The 6,000-nt window shown below is 43.0% G+C and overlaps 1 long non-coding RNA gene across 1 annotated transcript; it reads right to left on the reverse strand.

The window, feature by feature from the left end:
* Positions 1–1,623: 1,623 nt before the first annotated feature.
* LOC148141880 (uncharacterized) lies at positions 1,624–5,737 on the reverse strand. Its single transcript, XR_015752243.1, has 3 exons — positions 5,510–5,737; positions 2,976–3,019; positions 1,624–2,104 (listed from the first exon to the last, which is right to left on the reverse strand). It is a non-coding gene; the product is annotated as an uncharacterized LOC148141880 (long non-coding RNA).
* Positions 5,738–6,000: the final 263 nt, after the last annotated feature.

The following is a 6,000-nucleotide window of genomic DNA, read 5'->3' on the forward strand; positions in this document are numbered from 1 at the left end:
CTGTATTCAGGTTTCAGATTCTCATCTCCCACCTTTGGTCATTCCATGACCACTCCACAGGATGAGAGGGCTGAGAGTAGATCAGTCCAATCAAATGGACACTAGAGACTGCCATACTCTCTTCTCCTCCGAGGAGGAGGAAGTAGGGGCAGGTAACCGTTCCTCCTCACCTTCATTTGGACAGAGAAGGAGCATTTTCTGAGGGGAACCGATGTCGTCAACAGAAGTTATTAGCTTGGCAATAATACATTTAACAATAGCAATGCCAGCAGAGAGAGTAATTAAAATAATAGCAATATACATGGCCAGATTTATTAACCTGTTGTACCATGAGCCAAAACCCCAATCTCCCCATCCAGTGCCTTCTCTCATTTGACTGATGCAGGTGCAGATGTTATTTACATGCTTGGTAATGTTTTTGATGAGGTCAGGAACCCCCATCATACACTTGCCTTTCACTATGGTACAAACCCAACCCTCTTTGGTGAGTAGGTAGTCGAGAGTGTACTGGTTTTGCTGGAAAAAATAGACGTAAATCCGAGATCATGTCCTTAACTCCTGCCAAGGCAGAGGTCGTCTCGTTGCCCAGGAGGGTGAGACTGCAAATAAGATAGTTTTGGTTTTGATGGCTAATAATTCCTGCAGATCCTCCTAAGGAAAAAGCATAGCTCACAGACTGAGCTTTCCTGTTGCCCAAAGCCTTAGCATCCCTCCCATGTGCGCAGAATTCAGGTGAAACTGAACATTTAGTAGGAAAACCCCAAACCCATTCCCAGATAATTGGGCAGGGAACAGTAGTCAGGAAAAGTGTTCCTACAGCTACAGCACAGGGACTACCTGTTTCATCAAGAAGAAGGAAGTTGGTCACTCTGCCTTGGCTGAAAAATGAATAATCGGGTTTAGTATAGATAACGGAGGGAGCTTCCCAATGAGAAGCAGGCCTGTCCTTGTGACTACCCCGAAAGTATAGGTAGTACATGGCTACAAAGTATGGTCGCTCAGGGCACTTAGGGTGAATGCTGTTCAGTAAAAAGAGGTGGGTATTTCGGTAAGAGATGCGGTTATTGTCCCAGACTGGTTTCTTCTTTCCCACAATTGGGAAGATGGAGGTGCCATTAGGTGTCTCATAGTGAAGGTGGGTGCCATTACCCATACCACAAAGGGCCTGAATACCAGCAATAACAGAGACACACTCCTCTAGTAGGCATGTGCATGAGATTGGAGGACTCACAGGGGAGCAGTAGCGGTTGGTACATTTGGCCAAGGCAAATGAAATAGTCTCAGTAACATTTACATAAGCACACCTCCATCCTGTACTGTTGTAACAATTTGGATAGGCTACCCCAGACTTATTAGAGGAAGGCCACAAGCAACTGGCTGGTGGGAGTAAGAAATAGTCAAAAGAAACATTATGTCTGGTAAATGCCTTAGAAGTGTTCCATTCTCCGTCGCTGGGATTCGGGAAGGGAAAGGGGTCAAAGAGTCCTTTGCTGATGTGAGGGTGTAACAGACTACTTCATCCCGGCCGAATGTTTTGTTGTGAAGAAACAGATTGATAGTGAAAGACAGCAATTCCCTCTTTTCTGTTTTGCGGCATGCAGATTTAGACCTCTTTGGGTAGAGCAAGGCTTGCCAGGGCTGGCAATAGCACACCTTGAAATCAAACTGACATAAAACACCTTGACAGGGTAAAGACCATTGAGACTTGTCCTGTAAATGAACTGACTGATCTTCTTGATGCAGTTGACCATTGCGACAGTCATTCTTGGTAACGTTCCGTGCATTGAAGGAATCACTCTCTTGGCACACAAGGACATATTTTTGGCATAAATGGTACACAGTCTCTGGTTGCTCAGGATCACACTGGTAAATAGTCCCTTCTTGAGCATTAATGCCGATGACGACGAATCCACATAACAGGGAAGTTTGATCTTCATATCTCCCTCTTTGCAAGTGGCTCGTCCGATGACCTTGCAATGATATAGGTGTCCAGTGACCTTATCAACAATAGGGGTGGTGAGGAGAACATGGAAGGGCCACTCCCAGCGAGGTTGGAGGCCACGACTTGTCCATTGTAATAGAGTAGAAACCATTCCCTCCTTGCCTGTGAGTACAAAAATACACATAATCAAAATAGGCATCAGCAAAGAAGGAACACAAACTTGTCCAGCAGGGGTTACACACATTTTGGTTTGCGTATCGAGGGAGTACCCTTTTTGAGACCATGGTTTGTGCTCTTCAGCAGGGGCCTTGCCCTGTGATTTCTGTATCTTACCCAGGTCTGGCATACCTGTCCCCATATTGTCTCTATCCAGGTTTTGCTGGGGGCCCAGTGGGACCAGAAGTTTGGGGTGTGAGGCTGCCAGCTTGGCAGCTGCATCCACCTGCCCACTACTTTGGAAACTGTATCAGTGTGAGCTGAACATATTGATAACTGCCAGGTTATTGGACAAAACAGCATTACTATAACACTGCCCCCATGGGGCTTAAAGATCCTCTATGTTCCCACAAGGCTCCTTAATCATGGGTCACAATAAAAGCACAATGAAGAGTCAGTGTATATTAATAGATTTTCCTTTTGCTAGGACACAAGCATGTCGATCCCTGTGTTAGCTCCAAGGTAACATTAAAGACACATCACTTCCCAGTGGCCACATTTCCACAGTTAAAGCAAGGGCCAGCCATTTGTCCCTGGGGGATTTTGCTTTCTTGTTCCCAGTCTCTAAGATGTAATACTGGGGCCTGCCTGTCCCCATTCCCAGGGTCCCCTCGGGAAAAGGTTGCTCAGTAGTGGTCGCAGGGCGGGCATCTGAGGTAGGTTCCGCCCCAATGGGTATCCTGGTCCCAATCAACCCTGTCAGGGCTGGCACATGGCATTTGGGATCGCGAGGGTGCTGCATATAATTGGTTTTACCTGTAACCTGCATCGTGGTTCAGTCTGGTTCTGGCCAGCCCAATAGAAAACCACTGCTCACCTCATTTGCGACTGGAAATTCCTGGACTAGTTCATACTGTTGGTCTGGATCATGTCAGTGACACCAGGAGGAAAACGTTGCAAAAGCAGAGGGTTAAACAAAGGTGAATCAGTTTCTCGATTTTTAAAAATTGTATACCGCTTCCGTTCGACAGATAGCCACATATTTCAGTAACACAAGTCATTCGTATTCAGGCTACTCCTAGAATTTTGCTGCGTTTACATCAGTATCACCATTGGACATATTGAGCAAATTGGCCGATTTGTTCATGTGGTCAGGGGCATGCCTCATTAACAATACTCTGATTCCCAGGATGAGCCCTGGTTTAGGACGGCGCAAGTCACTCATCCCCATGATGTTGGCTCTGAAGACTGGATGCTTCATTTTCAAATGAAGGAAAGGTTTGTAATGGGTTGGGGGGGGAGAGGTGTGCTGGGGCCAACAGGAGATGTTAGGGGCTCAGCGGGTATCTAGGAATAAAATCCCCATCCTCAAATAGGGTCGGTATGCCAGACATAGATTTTCCTCAGAATCCAGAGCCTAAGTTCTTTATTTTACAGCGTTGTTGCTTTAAACCTGTTTGTATATTCCTCAGCCTTTACACTGTTTCTCATGTCCCATTTATTTTTCATCTATCCATTCACAGTCAGCTCTGAACACCTCCCAGCTTTTGGGAGTTCCATCTGCTATACGTACCTCTATCCCCCAATCACAGGCAGAATTCCTTCAGCTGGCCAGTAATGTATCTTTCCATTCTCTAGTTAGCAACGAATTAACACAGCCATGCTTCAAATTAACCATGAGGCAACGAGGCAGATCACTAACCACATGTAAAAGAAATAAAACCAAGCTATCCTGCCAATTAATTCTGATTTTGTGATTCAGGGCTAATACAATTTGATTATTTTATTAATCATTATCTGTAATTCAGATGTGGAAACTGAACAAGTGACTAAGACATTTTAAAAGTCATCAATATAAACTGGAAATTCATTTATTCAGTGTTCAATACTTAAATGTAAAATGTACATGTTTTCCAACTCTGAAATCGATTATAATTACCTGGTTCTAGTCCCTTAATTTAAATCCCAGATTAGGTTCCTTAAGTGGTCCTGACCAATCATTGCTCTGTTAAAATGCTATAGGCCGTGAAATGATGGCAGCTGCCTTAAGAGGTCTTGTCTAGTAACATTGTAACAAAAAAAAATTCTAATGCACAAATAATGGCCAAATCCAAAGACACCGATATTAACAATAGAATGTTAATTTTGTTACATGATTTATCACAACCTATTTATCGGCACGGTGGCACAGTGGTTAGCATTGCTGCCTCACAGCGCCAGAGACCTGGGTTCAATTCCCGCGACTGACGTGTGGAGTTTGCACATTCTCCCCGTGTCTGCGTGGGTTTCTTTCGGGTGCTCCGGTTTCCTCCCACAGTCCAAAAATGTGCAGGTTAGGTGAATTGGCCACGCTAAATTGCCCGTAGCGTTAGGTGTTGGGTAATGGGTCTGGGTGGGTGCGCTTCGGCGGGTCGGTGTGGACTTGTTGGGCTGAAGGGCCTGTTTCCACACTGTAAGTAATCTAATCTCATCTAATCTAATGTTGAACTGAAACTTCAATTGTCATTGAGGGAGTGGAATTGATATAAAATAAAGCTACGACTGGCACACCATAATCACCAATGAGACATAGCAGTCTTAAAATCAAGTAGAAACAAACGAGTCTGAAATAAAAATTAAATCTGCTAGTATCATTTTCTGAAAACAATGCTGTTGGTATGGGATAGTTTACAAAATTTAACTAAATTAAACAAGGTTCATTCAATTCCTCCACTCAATGAGCAAATATTAAAGTCTAAAGTGATTTTCCTCAATGTTAGGCTTAGATTATAACTAAAATTGAGCAGAGACCTGCTGTCATCCTGGAACAGAATGATTCTGTACCCGAGGCCCAGATTTAGTACTACTGCTTTACTTCCTTGAGTCAATTCTTTCATTAGTCCAACACGTAGGGGTGAGGGGGATGGTAATGACCTTTGGCAGTGGCATGAAATAATGGGGAATTTGAGAGCAAGTTTATACTGATGTCAGATGGTGCAGAATCAAAGGAGAAGACATTTTTTAAAAAGACTATAATGTCAAACTGATTTGAAATTAAATAAGATTGGCTTTAATATAAGTTAGTTTAGTTAGATTAGTTAAAAATTGACAATAGGGCAGTCAAGGTCTGTAAGAAATACAGGGGTTAATATTTCATTTCAAAATCATTGATGGATCCTTAACCTTAAAAGAAATCATGTTAAATTCCCAAAATGCAAATCAAATTTAAAACAGTCCCAGATCTCAAGCTCCAGGGAATAAAACACAAACGTTCAATCACCAACAAGCAAATGTGCATCCAAACCAAATCTGAAAGGGTTAAAATTTCTGCAAGCTGCAGGGAATCAGCACTGAGTCTCTGTCGGTTTGTCTGTCTTTCTCTCTCACACACACACACACACAAAAACATTTTAAAGGTAATGAGGCACTCACATTCCAGAATAGTCAAAGTTAGGCCTCATAAATCCTGGCTGTGGCACATAGCTGCTTAACCAAGTGTGTGAGAATTGTATCACTGGACAGTTTTCTTGATTAACGCGACAAAAGCAGCAACCACCTATTTCATAAACAAAGAACAAACACAAAAACAAACAGAACAAAACCATAGCAGACAAACAAGACAAAGCAGCAAAGCAAAACAAGCCAAGCCGAACAGATATAACAGAGAAGATAATCTCGACCTAAAACGTTCACTAATCAACAACCCGACAACGAACAACAAGACTAATGATTTCTGCAAAACATTCTCAACATTCCAAAACTTTGACAGTCTCGTAATAATATATCGCGAGATATTTATTTGTTTCGTCTGTCACAGAATAATTTGGAAATCAATGTAGACAACGACAATTTGACCGAATTGGAGTCTCCGATTCAATTGAAATACCTCCTTATTCAGGTCCCCACATTGTTAGTGGGAGTCC

This window comes from Chiloscyllium plagiosum, unplaced genomic scaffold (assembly GCF_037043375.1).
Source record: "Chiloscyllium plagiosum isolate Xiang-an unplaced genomic scaffold, Cpla_swu_hap1 HiC_scaffold_31, whole genome shotgun sequence".
Taxonomy (NCBI): domain Eukaryota; kingdom Metazoa; phylum Chordata; class Chondrichthyes; order Orectolobiformes; family Hemiscylliidae; genus Chiloscyllium; species Chiloscyllium plagiosum.